A 19,808-nucleotide genomic window follows, 5' to 3' on the forward strand; every position below is an offset into this window, starting at 1 on the left:
TTGTTCTCGGAATTCTGCTGAAGTTTTGAAGTTTAAAAATGCTTCGGAACTCTTCCATTGTTCTCGGAATTCTGCTGAAGTTTAAGTATGCTTCGGAACTCTTCCATTGTTCTCGGAATTCTGCTGAAGTTTAAAAATGCTTCGGAACTCTTCCATTGTTCTCAGAATTCCGCTGACATTTAAAAATGCTTCGGAACTCTTCCATTGTTCTCGGAATTCCGCTGACGTTTAAAAATGCTTCGGTACTCTTCCGTTGTTCTTGGAATTCCACTGACGTTTAAAAATGCTTCACAACCTTTCCATTGTTCTCGGAATTCCGCTGACTTTTAAAATTGATTCGGAACTCTTTGATTGTTCTCCAAATTCCGCTGAAGTTTAAAAATGCTTCGGAACTCTTCCAGTGTTCACAGAATTCCGCTGACGTTTAAAAATGCTTCGGAAATCTTCCATTGTTTTCAAAATCCGCTGACATTTAAAAATGCTTCGGAACTCTTCCATTGTTCTCGGAATTCCGCTGACGCTTAAAAATGCTTCACAACTCTTCTATTGTTCTCGGAATTCCGCTGACATTTAAAAATGCTTCGGAACTCTTCCATTGTTCTCGGAATTCCGCTGACGTTTAAAAATGCTTCGGAAATCTTCCATTGTTTTCAAAATTCCGCTGAAGTTTAAAAATGCTTCGGAACTCTTCCAGTGTTCGCAGAATTCCGCTGACGTTTAAAAATGCTTCGGAACTCTTCCATTGTTCTCGGAATTCCACTGACTTTTAAAAATGCTTCGGAACTCTTCCATTGTTCTCGGAATTCCGCTGAAGTTTTGAAGTTTAAAAATGCTTCGGAATTCTTCCATTGTTCTCGGAATTCCGCTGACGCTTAAAAATCCTTCACAACTCTTCTATTGTTCTCAGAATTCCGCTGACTTTTAAAAATGCTTCAGAACTCTTCCATTGTTCTCGGAATTCCGCTGACGTTTAAAAATGCTTCGGAACTCTTCCATTGTTCTCGGAATTCCGCTGATGCTTAAAATTGCTTCACAACTCTTCTATTGTTCTCAGAATTCCGCTGACTTTTAAAAATGCTTCAGAACTCTTCCATTGTTCTCGGAATTCCGCTGACTTTTAAAAATGCTTCGGAACTCTTCGATTGTTCTCCAAATTCCGCTGAAGTTTAAAAATGCTTCGGAACTCTTCCATTGTTCTCGGAATTCCGCTGACTTTTAAAAATGCTTCGGAACTCTTCCATTGTTCTCGGAATTCCGCTGAAGTTTTGAAGTTTAAAAATGCTTCGGAATTCTTCCATTGTTCTCGGAATTCCGCTGACGCTTAAAAATCCTTCACAACTCTTCTATTGTTCTCAGAATTCCGCTGACTTTTAAAAATGTTTCAGAACTCTTCCATTGTTCTCGGAATTCCGCTGACGTTTAAAAATGCTTCGGAACTCTTCCATTGTTCTCGGAATTCCGCTGACTTTTAAAAATGCTTTGGAACTATTCGATTGTTCTCCAAATTCCGCTGAAGTTTAAAAATGCTTCGGAACTCTTCCAGTGTTCTCGGAATTCCGCTGACTTTTAAAAATGCTTCAGAACTCTTCGATTGTTCTCCAAATTCCGCTGAAGTTTAAAAATGCTTCGGAAATCTTCCATTGTTTTCAAAATTCCGCTGACGTTTAAAAATGATTCAGAACTCTTCCATTGTTCTCGGAATTCCGCTGACTTTTAAAAATGCTTCGGAACTCTTCCATTGTTCTCGGAATTCCGGTGAAGTTTAAAAATGCTTCGGAACTCTTACATTGTTCTCAGAATTCCACTGAAGTTTAAACATGCTTTGGTACCCTTCTATTGTTCTCGGAATTCTGCTGACTTTTAAAAATGCTTCAGAACTCTTCCATTGATCCAGGAATTCTGCTGAAGTTTAAAAATGCTTCGGAACTCTTCTATTGTTATCGGAATTCCGCTGACTTTTAAAAATGCTTCGGAACTCTTCCATTGCTCTCGGAATTCCGCTGAAGTTTAAGAATGCTTCGGAACTCTTCCATTGTTCTCGGAATTCCGCTGATGCTTAAAATTGCTTCACAACTCTTCTATTGTTCTCAGAATTCCGCTGACTTTTAAAAATGCTTCAGAACTCTTCCATTGTTCTCGGAATTCCGCTGACTTTTAAAAATGCTTCGGAACTCTTCGATTGTTCTCCAAATTCCGCTGAAGTTTAAAAATGCTTCGGAACTCTTCCATTGTTCTCGGAATTCCGCTGACTTTTAAAAATGCTTCGGAACTCTTCCATTGTTCTCGGAATTCCGCTGAAGTTTTGAAGTTTAAAAATGCTTCGGAATTCTTCCATTGTTCTCGGAATTCCGCTGACGCTTAAAAATCCTTCACAACTCTTCTATTGTTCTCAGAATTCCGCTGACTTTTAAAAATGTTTCAGAACTCTTCCATTGTTCTCGGAATTCCGCTGACGTTTAAAAATGCTTCGGAACTCTTCCATTGTTCTCGGAATTCCGCTGACTTTTAAAAATGCTTTGGAACTATTCGATTGTTCTCCAAATTCCGCTGAAGTTTAAAAATGCTTCGGAACTCTTCCAGTGTTCTCGGAATTCCGCTGACTTTTAAAAATGCTTCAGAACTCTTCGATTGTTCTCCAAATTCCGCTGAAGTTTAAAAATGCTTCGGAAATCTTCCATTGTTTTCAAAATTCCGCTGACGTTTAAAAATGATTCAGAACTCTTCCATTGTTCTCGGAATTCCGCTGACTTTTAAAAATGCTTCGGAACTCTTCCATTGTTCTCGGAATTCCGGTGAAGTTTAAAAATGCTTCGGAACTCTTACATTGTTCTCAGAATTCCACTGAAGTTTAAACATGCTTTGGTACCCTTCTATTGTTCTCGGAATTCTGCTGACTTTTAAAAATGCTTCAGAACTCTTCCATTGATCCAGGAATTCTGCTGAAGTTTAAAAATGCTTCGGAACTCTTCTATTGTTATCGGAATTCCGCTGACTTTTAAAAATGCTTCGGAACTCTTCCATTGCTCTCGGAATTCCGCTGAAGTTTAAGAATGCTTCGAAACTCTTCCATTGTTCTTGGAATTCTGCTGAAGTTTTGAAGTTTAAAAATGCTTCGGAATTCTTCCATTGTTCTCGGAATTCCGCTGATGCTTAAAAATGCTTCACAACTCTTCTATTGTTCTCGGAATTCCGCTGACTTTTAAAAATGCTTCAGAACTCTTCCATTGTTCTCGGAATTCCGCTGACGTTTAAAAATGCTTCGGAACTCTTCCATTGTTCTCGGAATTCCGCTGATGCTTAAAATTGCTTCACAACTCTTCTATTGTTCTCAGAATTCCGCTGACTTTTAAAAATGCTTCAGAACTCTTCCATTGTTCTCGGAATTCCGCTGACTTTTAAAAATGCTTCGGAACTCTTCGATTGTTCTCCAAATTCCGCTGAAGTTTAAAAATGCTTCGGAACTCTTCCAGTGTTCGCAGAATTCCGCTGACGTTTAAAAATGCTTCGGAACTCTTCCATTGTTCTCGGAATTCCGCTGACTTTTAAAAATGCTTCGGAACTCTTCCATTGTTCTCGGAATTCCGCTGAAGTTTTGAAGTTTAAAAATGCTTCGGAACTCTTCCATTGTTCTCGGAATTCCGCTGACTTTTAAAAATGCTTCGGAACTCTTCCATTGTTCTCGGAATTCCGCTGAAGTTTTGAAGTTTAAAAATGCTTCAGAACTCTTCCATTGTTCTCGGAATTCCGCTGACGTTTAAAAATGCTTCGGAACTCTTCCATTGTTCTCGGAATTCCGCTGACGCTTAAAATTGCTTCACAACTCTTCTATTGTTCTCAGAATTCCGCTGACTTTTAAAAATGCTTCAGAACTCTTCCATTGTTCTCGGAATTCCGCTGACATTTAAAAAGGCTTCAGAACTCTTCCATTGTTCTCGGAATTCCGCTGACGTTTAAAAATGCTTCGGAACTCTTCCATTGTTCTCGGAATTCCGCTGACGTTTAAAAATGCTTCACAAAGCTTCCATTGTTCTCGGAATTCCGCTGACTTTTAAAAATGCTTCAGAACTCTTCGATTGTTCTCCAAATTCCGCTGAAGTTTAAAAATGCTTCGGAAGTCTTCCAGTGTTCGCAGAATTCCGCTGACGTTTAAAAATGCTTCGGAAATCTTCCATTGTTTTCAAAATTCCGCTGACGTTTAAAAATGATTCAGAACTCTTCCATTGTTCTCGGAATTGCGCTGACGTTTAAAAATGCTTCGGAACTCTTCCATTGTTCTCGGAATTCCGGTGAAGTTTAAAAATGCTTCGGAACTCTTACATTGTTCTCAGAATTCCACTGAAGTTTAAACATGCTTTGGTACCCTTCTATTGTTCTCGGAATTCTGCTGACTTTTAAAAATGCTTCAGAACTCTTCCATTGATCCAGGAATTCTGCTGAAGTTTAAAAATGCTTCGGAACTCTTCCATTGCTCTCGGAATTCCGCTGAAGTTTAAGAATGCTTCGAAACTCTTCCATTGTTCTTGGAATTCTGCTGAAGTTTTGAAGTTTAAAAATGCTTCGGAATTCTTCCATTGTTCTCGGAATTCCGCTGACGCTTAAAAATGCTTCACAACTCTTCTATTGTTCTCAGAATTCCGCTTACTTTTAAAAATGCTTTGGAACTCTTCCTTTGTTGTCGGAATTCCGCTGACGCTTAAAATTGCTTCAAAACTCCTCCATTGTTCTCGGAATTCCGCTGAAGTTTAAGAATGCTTCAGAACTCTTCCATTGTTCGCAGAATTCTGCTGAAGTTTAAAAATGCTTCGGAACTCTTAAATTGTTCTCGGAATATCGCTGACGCTTAAAAATGCTTCACAACTCTTCTATTGTTCTCGGAATTCCGTTGACGTTTAAAAATGCTTCGGAACTCTTCCATTGTTCTCGGAATTCCGCTGACGTTTAAAAATGCTTCGGAAATCTTCCATTGTTTTCAAAATTCCGCTGATGTTTAAAAATGCTTCAGAACTCTTCGATTGTTCTCCAAATTCCGCTGAAGTTTAAAAATGCTTCGGAACTCTTCTAGTGTTCGCAGAATTCCGCTGACGTTTAAAAATGCTTCGGAATTCTTCCATTGTTCTCGGAATTCCGCTGACGCTTAAAAATGCTTCACAACTCTTCTATTGTTCTCAGAATTCCGCTGACTTTTAAAAATGCTTCAGAACTCTTCCATTGTTCTCAGAATTCCTCTTACATTTAAAAATGCTTCGGAACTCTTCCATTGTTCTCGGAATTCCGCTGATGTTTAAAAATGCTTCGGAACTCTTCCGTTGTTCTTGGAATTCCACTGACGTTTAAAAATGCTTCAGAACTCTTCCATTGTTCTCGGAATTCCGCTGACTTTTAAAATTGATTCGGAACTCTTCGATTGTTCTCCAAATTCCGCTGAAGTTTAAAAATGCTTCGGAACTCTTCCAGTGTTCACAGAATTCCGCTGACGTTTAAAAATGCTTCGGAAATCTTCCATTGTTTTCAAAATTCCGCTGACGTTTAAAAATGCTTCAGAACTCTTCCATTGTTCTCGGAATTCCGCTGACATTTAAAAATGCTTCAGAACTCTTCCATTGTTCTGGAATTCCGCTGACGTTTAAAAATGCTTCACAACTCTTCCATTGTTCTCGTTATTCCGCTGACTTTAAAAAATGCTTCAGAACTCTTCCATTGTTCTCGGAATTCTGCTGAAGTTTAAGTATGCTTCGGAACTCTTCCATTGTTCTCGGAATTCTGCTGAAGTTTAAAAATGCTTCGGAACTCTTCCACTGTTCTCAGAATTCCGCTGACATTTAAAAATGCTTCGGAACTCTTCCATTGTTCTCGGAATTCCGCTGACATTTAAAAATGCTTCAGAACTCTTCCATTGTTCTCGGAATTCCGCTGACGTTTAAAAATGCTTCGGAACTCTTCCATTGTTCTCGGAATTCCGGTGAAGTTTAAAAATTCTTCGGAACTCTTACATTGTTCTCAGAATTCCGCTGAAGTTTAAACATGCTTTGTTACCCTTCTATTGTTCTCGGAATTCTGCTGACTTTTAAAAATGCTTCGGAACTCTTCCATTGTTCTCGGAATTCCGCTGACTTTTAAAAATGCTTCGGAACTCTTCCATTGTTCTCGGAATTCCGCTGAAGTTTAAGAATGCTTCGGAACTCTTCCATTGTTCTCGGAATTCTGCTGAAGTTTTGAAGTTTAAAAATGCTTCGGAACTCTTCCATTGTTCTCGGAATTCTGCTGAAGTTTAAGTATGCTTCGGAACTCTTCCATTGTTCTCGGAATTCTGCTGAAGTTTAAAAATGCTTCGGAACTCTTCCATTGTTCTCAGAATTCCGCTGACATTTAAAAATGCTTCGGAACTCTTCCATTGTTCTCGGAATTCCGCTGACGTTTAAAAATGCTTCGGAACTCTTCCGTTGTTCTTGGAATTCCACTGACGTTTAAAAATGCTTCACAACCTTTCCATTGTTCTCGGAATTCCGCTGACTTTTAAAAATGCTTCGGAACTCTTCGATTGTTCTCCAAATTCCGCTGAAGTTTAAAAATGCTTCGGAACTCTTCCAGTGTTCGCAGAATTCCGCTGACGTTTAAAAATGCTTCGGAACTCTTCCATTGTTCTCGGAATTCCGCTGACTTTTAAAAATGCTTCGGAACTCTTCCATTGTTCTCGGAATTCCGCTGAAGTTTTGAAGTTTAAAAATGCTTCGGAACTCTTCCATTGTTCTCGGAATTCCGCTGACTTTTAAAAATGCTTCGGAACTCTTCCATTGTTCTCGGAATTCCGCTGAAGTTTTGAAGTTTAAAAATGCTTCAGAACTCTTCCATTGTTCTCGGAATTCCGCTGACGTTTAAAAATGCTTCGGAACTCTTCCATTGTTCTCGGAATTCCGCTGACGCTTAAAATTGCTTCACAACTCTTCTATTGTTCTCAGAATTCCGCTGACTTTTAAAAATGCTTCAGAACTCTTCCATTGTTCTCGGAATTCCGCTGACATTTAAAAAGGCTTCAGAACTCTTCCATTGTTCTCGGAATTCCGCTGACGTTTAAAAATGCTTCGGAACTCTTCCATTGTTCTCGGAATTCCGCTGACGTTTAAAAATGCTTCACAAAGCTTCCATTGTTCTCGGAATTCCGGTGAAGTTTAAAAATGCTTCGGAACTCTTCCATTGTTCTCGGAATTCCGCTGACGCTTAAAATTGCTTCACAACTCTTCTATTGTTCTCAGAATTCCGCTGACTTTTAAAAATGCTTCAGAACTCTTCCATTGTTCTCGGAATTCCGCTGACATTTAAAAAGGCTTCAGAACTCTTCCATTGTTCTCGGAATTCCGCTGACGTTTAAAAATGCTTCGGAACTCTTCCATTGTTCTCGGAATTCCGCTGACGTTTAAAAATGCTTCACAAAGCTTCCATTGTTCTCGGAATTCCGGTGAAGTTTAAAAATGCTTCGGAACTCTTACATTGTTCTCAGAATTCCACTGAAGTTTAAACATGCTTTGGTACCCTTCTATTGTTCTCGGAATTCTGCTGACTTTTAAAAATGCTTCAGAACTCTTCCATTGATCCAGGAATTCTGCTGAAGTTTAAAAATGCTTCGGAACTCTTCTATTGTTCTCGGAATTCCGCTGACTTTTAAAAATGCTTCGGAACTCTTCCATTGCTCTCGGAATTCCGCTGAAGTTTAAGAATGCTTCGAAACTCTTCCATTGTTCTTGGAATTCTGCTGAAGTTTTGAAGTTTAAAAATGCTTCGGAATTCTTCCATTGTTCTCGGAATTCCGCTGACGCTTAAAAATGCTTCACAACTCTTCTATTGTTCTCAGAATTCCGCTTACTTTTAAAAATGCTTTGGAACTCTTCCTTTGTTGTCGGAATTCCGCTGACGCTTAAAATTGCTTCAAAACTCCTCCATTGTTCTCGGAATTCCGCTGAAGTTTAAGAATGCTTCAGAACTCTTCCATTGTTCGCAGAATTCTGCTGAAGTTTAAAAATGCTTCGGAACTCTTACATTGTTCTCGGAATATCGCTGACGCTTAAAAATGCTTCACAACTCTTCTATTGTTCTCGGAATTCCGTTGACGTTTAAAAATGCTTCGGAACTCTTCCATTGTTCTCGGAATTCCGCTGACGTTTAAAAATGCTTCGGAAATCTTCCATTGTTTTCAAAATTCCGCTGATGTTTAAAAATGCTTCAGAACTCTTCGATTGTTCTCCAAATTCCGCTGAAGTTTAAAAATGCTTCGGAACTCTTCTAGTGTTCGCAGAATTCCGCTGACGTTTAAAAATGCTTCGGAATTCTTCCATTGTTCTCGGAATTCCGCTGACGCTTAAAAATGCTTCACAACTCTTCTATTGTTCTCAGAATTCCGCTGACTTTTAAAAATGCTTCAGAACTCTTCCATTGTTCTCAGAATTCCTCTTACATTTAAAAATGCTTCGGAACTCTTCCATTGTTCTCGGAATTCCGCTGATGTTTAAAAATGCTTCGGAACTCTTCCGTTGTTCTTGGAATTCCACTGACGTTTAAAAATGCTTCAGAACTCTTCCATTGTTCTCGGAATTCCGCTGACGTTTAAAAATGCTTCGGAACTCTTCCATTGTTCTCGGAATTCCGCTGATGCTTAAAAATGCTTCACAACTCTTCTATTGTTCTCGGAATTCCGCTGACTTTTAAAAATGCTTCAGAACTCTTCCATTGTTCTCGGAATTCCGCTGACGTTTAAAAATGCTTCGGAACTCTTCCATTGTTCTCGGAATTCCGCTGATGCTTAAAATTGCTTCACAACTCTTCTATTGTTCTCAGAATTCCGCTGACTTTTAAAAATGCTTCAGAACTCTTCCATTGTTCTCGGAATTCCGCTGACTTTTAAAAATGCTTCGGAACTCTTCGATTGTTCTCCAAATTCCGCTGAAGTTTAAAAATGCTTCGGAACTCTTCCAGTGTTCGCAGAATTCCGCTGACGTTTAAAAATGCTTCGGAACTCTTCCATTGTTCTCGGAATTCCGCTGACTTTTAAAAATGCTTCGGAACTCTTCCATTGTTCTCGGAATTCCGCTGAAGTTTTGAAGTTTAAAAATGCTTCGGAACTCTTCCATTGTTCTCGGAATTCCGCTGACTTTTAAAAATGCTTCGGAACTCTTCCATTGTTCTCGGAATTCCGCTGAAGTTTTGAAGTTTAAAAATGCTTCAGAACTCTTCCATTGTTCTCGGAATTCCGCTGACGTTTAAAAATGCTTCGGAACTCTTCCATTGTTCTCGGAATTCCGCTGACGCTTAAAATAGCTTCACAACTCTTCTATTGTTCTCAGAATTCCGCTGACTTTTAAAAATGCTTCAGAACTCTTCCATTGTTCTCGGAATTCCGCTGACATTTAAAAAGGCTTCAGAACTCTTCCATTGTTCTCGGAATTCCGCTGACGTTTAAAAATGCTTCGGAACTCTTCCATTGTTCTCGGAATTCCGCTGACGTTTAAAAATGCTTCACAAAGCTTCCATTGTTCTCGGAATTCCGCTGACTTTTAAAAATGCTTCAGAACTCTTCGATTGTTCTCCAAATTCCGCTGAAGTTTAAAAATGCTTCGGAAGTCTTCCAGTGTTCGCAGAATTCCGCTGACGTTTAAAAATGCTTCGGAAATCTTCCATTGTTTTCAAAATTCCGCTGACGTTTAAAAATGATTCAGAACTCTTCCATTGTTCTCGGAATTGCGCTGACGTTTAAAAATGCTTCGGAACTCTTCCATTGTTCTCGGAATTCCGGTGAAGTTTAAAAATGCTTCGGAACTCTTACATTGTTCTCAGAATTCCACTGAAGTTTAAACATGCTTTGGTACCCTTCTATTGTTCTCGGAATTCTGCTGACTTTTAAAAATGCTTCAGAACTCTTCCATTGATCCAGGAATTCTGCTGAAGTTTAAAAATGCTTCGGAACTCTTCCATTGCTCTCGGAATTCCGCTGAAGTTTAAGAATGCTTCGAAACTCTTCCATTGTTCTTGGAATTCTGCTGAAGTTTTGAAGTTTAAAAATGCTTCGGAATTCTTCCATTGTTCTCGGAATTCCGCTGACGCTTAAAAATGCTTCACAACTCTTCTATTGTTCTCAGAATTCCGCTTACTTTTAAAAATGCTTTGGAACTCTTCCTTTGTTGTCGGAATTCCGCTGACGCTTAAAATTGCTTCAAAACTCCTCCATTGTTCTCGGAATTCCGCTGAAGTTTAAGAATGCTTCAGAACTCTTCCATTGTTCGCAGAATTCTGCTGAAGTTTAAAAATGCTTCGGAACTCTTAAATTGTTCTCGGAATATCGCTGACGCTTAAAAATGCTTCACAACTCTTCTATTGTTCTCGGAATTCCGTTGACGTTTAAAAATGCTTCGGAACTCTTCCATTGTTCTCGGAATTCCGCTGACGTTTAAAAATGCTTCGGAAATCTTCCATTGTTTTCAAAATTCCGCTGATGTTTAAAAATGCTTCAGAACTCTTCGATTGTTCTCCAAATTCCGCTGAAGTTTAAAAATGTTTCGGAACTCTTCTAGTGTTCGCAGAATTCCGCTGACGTTTAAAAATGCTTCGGAATTCTTCCATTGTTCTCGGAATTCCGCTGACGCTTAAAAATGCTTCACAACTCTTCTATTGTTCTCAGAATTCCGCTGACTTTTAAAAATGCTTCAGAACTCTTCCATTGTTCTCAGAATTCCTCTTACATTTAAAAATGCTTCGGAACTCTTCCATTGTTCTCGGAATTCCGCTGATGTTTAAAAATGCTTCGGAACTCTTCCGTTGTTCTTGGAATTCCACTGACGTTTAAAAATGCTTCAGAACTCTTCCATTGTTCTCGGAATTCCGCTGACTTTTAAAATTGATTCGGAACTCTTCGATTGTTCTCCAAATTCCGCTGAAGTTTAAAAATGCTTCGGAACTCTTCCAGTGTTCACAGAATTCCGCTGACGTTTAAAAATGCTTCGGAAATCTTCCATTGTTTTCAAAATTCCGCTGACGTTTAAAAATGCTTCAGAACTCTTCCATTGTTCTCGGAATTCCGCTGACATTTAAAAATGCTTCAGAACTCTTCCATTGTTCTGGAATTCCGCTGACGTTTAAAAATGCTTCACAACTCTTCCATTGTTCTCGTTATTCCGCTGACTTTAAAAAATGCTTCAGAACTCTTCCATTGTTCTCGGAATTCTGCTGAAGTTTAAGTATGCTTCGGAACTCTTCCATTGTTCTCGGAATTCTGCTGAAGTTTAAAAATGCTTCGGAACTCTTCCACTGTTCTCAGAATTCCGCTGACATTTAAAAATGCTTCGGAACTCTTCCATTGTTCTCGGAATTCCGCTGACATTTAAAAATGCTTCAGAACTCTTCCATTGTTCTCGGAATTCCGCTGACGTTTAAAAATGCTTCGGAACTCTTCCATTGTTCTCGGAATTCCGGTGAAGTTTAAAAATTCTTCGGAACTCTTACATTGTTCTCAGAATTCCGCTGAAGTTTAAACATGCTTTGTTACCCTTCTATTGTTCTCGGAATTCTGCTGACTTTTAAAAATGCTTCGGAACTCTTCCATTGTTCTCGGAATTCCGCTGACTTTTAAAAATGCTTCGGAACTCTTCCATTGTTCTCGGAATTCCGCTGAAGTTTAAGAATGCTTCGGAACTCTTCCATTGTTCTCGGAATTCTGCTGAAGTTTTGAAGTTTAAAAATGCTTCGGAACTCTTCCATTGTTCTCGGAATTCTGCTGAAGTTTAAGTATGCTTCGGAACTCTTCCATTGTTCTCGGAATTCTGCTGAAGTTTAAAAATGCTTCGGAACTCTTCCATTGTTCTCAGAATTCCGCTGACATTTAAAAATGCTTCGGAACTCTTCCATTGTTCTCGGAATTCCGCTGACGTTTAAAAATGCTTCGGAACTCTTCCGTTGTTCTTGGAATTCCACTGACGTTTAAAAATGCTTCACAACCTTTCCATTGTTCTCGGAATTCCGCTGACTTTTAAAATTGATTCGGAACTCTTCGATTGTTCTCCAAATTCCGCTGAAGTTTAAAAATGCTTCGGAACTCTTCCAGTGTTCACAGAATTCCGCTGACGTTTAAAAATGCTTCGGAAATCTTCCATTGTTTTCAAAATCCGCTGACGTTTAAAAATGCTTCAGAACTCTTCCATTGTTCTCGGAATTCCGCTGACATTTAAAAATGCTTCAGAACTCTTCCATTGTTCTGGAATTCCGCTGACGTTTAAAAATGCTTCACAACTCTTCCATTGTTCTCGTTATTCCGCTGACTTTAAAAAATGCTTCAGAACTCTTCCATTGTTCTCGGAATTCTGCTGAAGTTTAAGTATGCTTCGGAACTCTTCCATTGTTCTCGGAATTCTGCTGAAGTTTAAAAATGCTTCGGAACTCTTCCACTGTTCTCAGAATTCCGCTGACATTTAAAAATGCTTCGGAACTCTTCCATTGTTCTCGGAATTCCGCTGACATTTAAAAAGGCTTCAGAACTCTTCCATTGTTCTCGGAATTCCGCTGACGTTTAAAAATGCTTCGGAACTCTTCCATTGTTCTCGGAATTCCGCTGACGTTTAAAAATGCTTCACAAAGCTTCCATTGTTCTCGGAATTCCGCTGACTTTTAAAAATGCTTCGGAACTCTTCGATTGTTCTCCAAATTCCGCTGAAGTTTAAAAATGCTTCGGAACTCTTCCAGTGTTCTCGGAATTCCGCTGACTTTTAAAAATGCTTCGGAACTCTTCGATTGTTCTCGAAATTCCGCTGAAGTTTAAAAATGCTTCGGAACTCTTCCAGTGTTCTCGGAATTCCGCTGACTTTTAAAAATGCTTCGGAACTCTTTGATTGTTCTCGAAATTCCGCTGAAGTTTAAAAATGATTCGGAACTCTTCCATTGTTTTCAAAATTCCGCTGACGTTTAAAAATGATTCAGAACTCTTCCATTGTTCTCGGAATTCCGCTGACGTTTAAAAATGCTTCGGAACTCTTCCATTGTTTTCAAAATTCCGCTGATGTTTAAAAATGATTCAGAACTCTTGCATTGTTCTCAAAATTCCGCTGACGTTTAAAAATGCTTCGGAACTCTTCCATTGTTCTCGGAATTCCGGTGAAGTTTAAAAATGCTTCGGAACTCTTACATTGTTCTCAGAATTCCGCTGAAGTTTAAACATGCTTTGGTACCCTTCTATTGTTCTCGGAATTCTGCTGACTTTTAAAAATGCTTCGGAACTCTTCCATTGATCCAGGAATTCTGCTGAAGTTTAAAAATGCTTCGGAACTCTTCTATTGTTCTCGGAATTCCGCTGACTTTTAAAAATGCTTCGGAACTCTTCCTTTGTTCTCGGAATTCCGCTGAAGTTTAAGAATGCTTCGAAACTCTTCCATTGTTCTTGGAATTCTGCTGAAGTTTTGAAGTTTAAAAATGCTTCGGAATTCGTCCATTGTTCTCGGAATTCCGCTGACTTTTAAAAATTCTTCGGAACTATTCGATTGTTCTCCAAATTCCGCTGAAGTTTAAAAATGCTTCGGAACTCTTCCAGTGTTCTCGGAATTCCGCTGACTTTTAAAAATGCTTCAGAACTCTTCGATTGTTCTCCAAATTCCGCTGAAGTTTAAAAATGCTTCGGAAGTCTTCCAGTGTTCGCAGAATTCCGCTGACGTTTAAAAATGCTTCGGAAATCTTCCATTGTTTTCAAAATTCCGCTGACGTTTAAAAATGATTCAGAACTCTTCCATTGTTCTCGGAATTCCGCTGACGTTTAAAAATGCTTCGGAACTCTTCCATTGTTCTCGGAATTCCGCTGACGTTTAAAAATGCTTCACAAAGCTTCCATTGTTCTCGGAATTCCGCTGACTTTTAAAAATGCTTCGGAACTCTTCGATTGTTCTCCAAATTCCGCTGAAGTTTAAAAATGCTTCGGAACTCTTCTAGTGTTCGCAGAATTCCGCTGACGTTTAAAAATGCTTCGGAATTCTTCCATTGTTCTCGGAATTCCGCTGACGCTTAAAAATGCTTCACAACTCTTCTATTGTTCTCAGAATTCCGCTGACTTTTAAAAATGCTTCAGAACTCTTCCATTGTTCTCAGAATTCCTCTTACATTTAAAAATGCTTCGGAACTCTTCCATTGTTCTCGGAATTCCGCTGATGTTTAAAAATGCTTCGGAACTCTTCCGTTGTTCTTGGAATTCCACTGACGTTTAAAAATGCTTCAGAACTCTTCCATTGTTCTCGGAATTCCGCTGACGTTTAAAAATGCTTCGGAACTCTTCCATTGTTCTCGGAATTCCGCTGATGCTTAAAAATGCTTCACAACTCTTCTATTGTTCTCGGAATTCCGCTGACTTTTAAAAATGCTTCAGAACTCTTCCATTGTTCTCGGAATTCCGCTGACGTTTAAAAATGCTTCGGAACTCTTCCATTGTTCTCGGAATTCCGCTGATGCTTAAAATTGCTTCACAACTCTTCTATTGTTCTCAGAATTCCGCTGACTTTTAAAAATGCTTCAGAACTCTTCCATTGTTCTCGGAATTCCGCTGACTTTTAAAAATGCTTCGGAACTCTTCGATTGTTCTCCAAATTCCGCTGAAGTTTAAAAATGCTTCGGAACTCTTCCAGTGTTCGCAGAATTCCGCTGACGTTTAAAAATGCTTCGGAACTCTTCCATTGTTCTCGGAATTCCGCTGACTTTTAAAAATGCTTCGGAACTCTTCCATTGTTCTCGGAATTCCGCTGAAGTTTTGAAGTTTAAAAATGCTTCGGAACTCTTCCATTGTTCTCGGAATTCCGCTGACTTTTAAAAATGCTTCGGAACTCTTCCATTGTTCTCGGAATTCCGCTGAAGTTTTGAAGTTTAAAAATGCTTCAGAACTCTTCCATTGTTCTCGGAATTCCGCTGACGTTTAAAAATGCTTCGGAACTCTTCCATTGTTCTCGGAATTCCGCTGACGCTTAAAATTGCTTCACAACTCTTCTATTGTTCTCAGAATTCCGCTGACTTTTAAAAATGCTTCAGAACTCTTCCATTGTTCTCGGAATTCCGCTGACATTTAAAAAGGCTTCAGAACTCTTCCATTGTTCTCGGAATTCCGCTGACGTTTAAAAATGCTTCGGAACTCTTCCATTGTTCTCGGAATTCCGCTGACGTTTAAAAATGCTTCACAAAGCTTCCATTGTTCTCGGAATTCCGCTGACTTTTAAAAATGCTTCAGAACTCTTCGATTGTTCTCCAAATTCCGCTGAAGTTTAAAAATGCTTCGGAAGTCTTCCAGTGTTCGCAGAATTCCGCTGACGTTTAAAAATGCTTCGGAAATCTTCCATTGTTTTCAAAATTCCGCTGACGTTTAAAAATGATTCAGAACTCTTCCATTGTTCTCGGAATTGCGCTGACGTTTAAAAATGCTTCGGAACTCTTCCATTGTTCTCGGAATTCCGGTGAAGTTTAAAAATGCTTCGGAACTCTTACATTGTTCTCAGAATTCCACTGAAGTTTAAACATGCTTTGGTACCCTTCTATTGTTCTCGGAATTCTGCTGACTTTTAAAAATGCTTCAGAACTCTTCCATTGATCCAGGAATTCTGCTGAAGTTTAAAAATGCTTCGGAACTCTTCCATTGCTCTCGGAATTCCGCTGAAGTTTAAGAATGCTTCGAAACTCTTCCATTGTTCTTGGAATTCTGCTGAAGTTTTGAAGTTTAAAAATGCTTCGGAATTCTTCCATTGTTCTCGGAATTCCGCTGACGCTTAAAAATGCTTCACAACTCTTCTATTGTTCTCAGAATTCCGCTTACTTTTAAAAATGCTTTGGAACTCTTCCTTTGTTGTCGGAATTCCGCTGACGCTTAAAATTGCTTCAAAACTCCTCCATTGTTCTCGGAATTCCGCTGAAGTTTAAGAATGCTTCAGAACTCTTCCATTGTTCGCAGAATTCTGCTGAAGTTTAAAAATGCTTCGGAACTCTTAAATTGTTCTCGGAATATCGCTGACGCTTAAAAATGCTTCACAACTCTTCTATTGTTCTCGGAATTCCGTTGACGTTTAAAAATGCTTCGGAACTCTTCCATTGTTCTCGGAATTCCGCTGACGTTTAAAAATGCTTCGGAAATCTTCCATTGTTTTCAAAATTCCGCTGATGTTTAAAAATGCTTCAGAACTCTTCGATTGTTCTCCAAATTCCGCTGAAGTTTAAAAATGCTTCGGAACTCTTCTAGTGTTCGCAGAATTCCGCTGACGTTTAAAAATGCTTCGGAATTCTTCCATTGTTCTCGGAATTCCGCTGACGCTTAAAAATGCTTCACAACTCTTCTATTGTTCTCAGAATTCCGCTGACTTTTAAAAATGCTTCAGAACTCTTCCATTGTTCTCAGAATTCCTCTTACATTTAAAAATGCTTCGGAACTCTTCCATTGTTCTCGGAATTCCGCTGATGTTTAAAAATGCTTCGAAACTCTTCCGTTGTTCTTGGAATTCCACTGACGTTTAAAAATGCTTCAGAACTCTTCCATTGTTCTCGGAATTCCGCTGACTTTTAAAATTGATTCGGAACTCTTCGATTGTTCTCCAAATTCCGCTGAAGTTTAAAAATGCTTCGGAACTCTTCCAGTGTTCACAGAATTCCGCTGACGTTTAAAAATGCTTCGGAAATCTTCCATTGTTTTCAAAATTCCGCTGACGTTTAAAAATGCTTCAGAACTCTTCCATTGTTCTCGGAATTCCGCTGACATTTAAAAATGCTTCAGAACTCTTCCATTGTTCTGGAATTCCGCTGACGTTTAAAAATGCTTCACAACTCTTCCATTGTTCTCGTTATTCCGCTGACTTTAAAAAATGCTTCAGAACTCTTCCATTGTTCTCGGAATTCTGCTGAAGTTTAAGTATGCTTCGGAACTCTTCCATTGTTCTCGGAATTCTGCTGAAGTTTAAAAATGCTTCGGAACTCTTCCACTGTTCTCAGAATTCCGCTGACATTTAAAAATGCTTCGGAACTCTTCCATTGTTCTCGGAATTCCGCTGACATTTAAAAATGCTTCAGAACTCTTCCATTGTTCTCGGAATTCCGCTGACGTTTAAAAATGCTTCGGAACTCTTCCATTGTTCTCGGAATTCCGGTGAAGTTTAAAAATTCTTCGGAACTCTTACATTGTTCTCAGAATTCCGCTGAAGTTTAAACATGCTTTGTTACCCTTCTATTGTTCTCGGAATTCTGCTGACTTTTAAAAATGCTTCGGAACTCTTCCATTGTTCTCGGAATTCCGCTGACTTTTAAAAATGCTTCGGAACTCTTCCATTGTTCTCGGAATTCCGCTGAAGTTTAAGAATGCTTCGGAACTCTTCCATTGTTCTCGGAATTCTGCTGAAGTTTTGAAGTTTAAAAATGCTTCGGAACTCTTCCATTGTTCTCGGAATTCTGCTGAAGTTTAAGTATGCTTCGGAACTCTTCCATTGTTCTCGGAATTCTGCTGAAGTTTAAAAATGCTTCGGAACTCTTCCATTGTTCTCAGAATTCCGCTGACATTTAAAAATGCTTCGGAACTCTTCCATTGTTCTCGGAATTCCGCTGACGTTTAAAAATGCTTCGGAACTCTTCCGTTGTTCTTGGAATTCCACTGACGTTTAAAAATGCTTCACAACCTTTCCATTGTTCTCGGAATTCCGCTGACTTTTAAAATTGATTCGGAACTCTTCGATTGTTCTCCAAATTCCGCTGAAGTTTAAAAATGCTTCGGAACTCTTCCAGTGTTCACAGAATTCCGCTGACGTTTAAAAATGCTTCGGAAATCTTCCATTGTTTTCAAAATCCGCTGACGTTTAAAAATGCTTCAGAACTCTTCCATTGTTCTCGGAATTCCGCTGACATTTAAAAATGCTTCAGAACTCTTCCATTGTTCTGGAATTCCGCTGACGTTTAAAAATGCTTCACAACTCTTCCATTGTTCTCGTTATTCCGCTGACTTTAAAAAATGCTTCAGAACTCTTCCATTGTTCTCGGAATTCTGCTGAAGTTTAAGTATGCTTCGGAACTCTTCCATTGTTCTCGGAATTCTGCTGAAGTTTAAAAATGCTTCGGAACTCTTCCACTGTTCTCAGAATTCCGCTGACATTTAAAAATGCTTCGGAACTCTTCCATTGTTCTCGGAATTCCGCTGACATTTAAAAAGGCTTCAGAACTCTTCCATTGTTCTCGGAATTCCGCTGACGTTTAAAAATGCTTCGGAACTCTTCCATTGTTCTCGGAATTCCGCTGACGTTTAAAAATGCTTCACAAAGCTTCCATTGTTCTCGGAATTCCGCTGACTTTTAAAAATGCTTCGGAACTCTTCGATTGTTCTCCAAATTCCGCTGAAGTTTAAAAATGCTTCGGAACTCTTCCAGTGTTCTCGGAATTCCGCTGACTTTTAAAAATGCTTCGGAACTCTTCGATTGTTCTCGAAATTCCGCTGAAGTTTAAAAATGCTTCGGAACTCTTCCAGTGTTCTCGGAATTCCGCTGACTTTTAAAAATGCTTCGGAACTCTTTGATTGTTCTCGAAATTCCGCTGAAGTTTAAAAATGATTCGGAACTCTTCCATTGTTTTCAAAATTCCGCTGACGTTTAAAAATGATTCAGAACTCTTCCATTGTTCTCGGAATTCCGCTGACGTTTAAAAATGCTTCGGAACTCTTCCATTGTTTTCAAAATTCCGCTGATGTTTAAAAATGATTCAGAACTCTTGCATTGTTCTCAAAATTCCGCTGACGTTTAAAAATGCTTCGGAACTCTTCCATTGTTCTCGGAATTCCGGTGAAGTTTAAAAATGCTTCGGAACTCTTACATTGTTCTCAGAATTCCGCTGAAGTTTAAACATGCTTTGGTACCCTTCTATTGTTCTCGGAATTCTGCTGACTTTTAAAAATGCTTCGGAACTCTTCCATTGATCCAGGAATTCTGCTGAAGTTTAAAAATGCTTCGGAACTCTTCTATTGTTCTCGGAATTCCGCTGACTTTTAAAAATGCTTCGGAACTCTTCCTTTGTTCTCGGAATTCCGCTGAAGTTTAAGAATGCTTCGAAACTCTTCCATTGTTCTTGGAATTCTGCTGAAGTTTTGAAGTTTAAAAATGCTTCGGAATTCGTCCATTGTTCTCGGAATTCCGCTGACTTTTAAAAATTCTTCGGAACTATTCGATTGTTCTCCAAATTCCGCTGAAGTTTAAAAATGCTTCGGAACTCTTCCAGTGTTCTCGGAATTCCGCTGACTTTTAAAAATGCTTCAGAACTCTTCGATTGTTCTCCAAATTCCGCTGAAGTTTAAAAATGCTTCGGAAGTCTTCCAGTGTTCGCAGAATTCCGCTGACGTTTAAAAATGCTTCGGAAATCTTCCATTGTTTTCAAAATTCCGCTGACGTTTAAAAATGATTCAGAACTCTTCCATTGTTCTCGGAATTCCGCTGACGTTTAAAAATGCTTCGGAACTCTTCCATTGTTCTCGGAATTCCGCTGACGTTTAAAAATGCTTCACAAAGCTTCCATTGTTCTCGGAATTCCGCTGACTTTTAAAAATGCTTCGGAACTCTTCGATTGTTCTCCAAATTCCGCTGAAGTTTAAAAATGCTTCGGAACTCTTCCAGTGTTCTCGGAATTCCGCTGACTTTTAAAAATGCTTCGGAACTCTTCGATTGTTCTCCAAATTCCGCTGAAGTTTAAAAATGCTTCGGAACTCTTCCAGTGTTCTCGGAATTCCGCTGACTTTTAAAAATGCTTCGGAACTCTTCGATTGTTCTCGAAATTCCGCTGAAGTTTAAAAATGCTTCGGA

Source organism: Phyllobates terribilis, unplaced genomic scaffold, assembly GCF_046119375.1.
Source record: "Phyllobates terribilis strain yellow unplaced genomic scaffold, ASM4611937v1 Scaffold_28__1_contigs__length_16237799, whole genome shotgun sequence".
NCBI lineage: Eukaryota > Metazoa > Chordata > Amphibia > Anura > Dendrobatidae > Phyllobates > Phyllobates terribilis.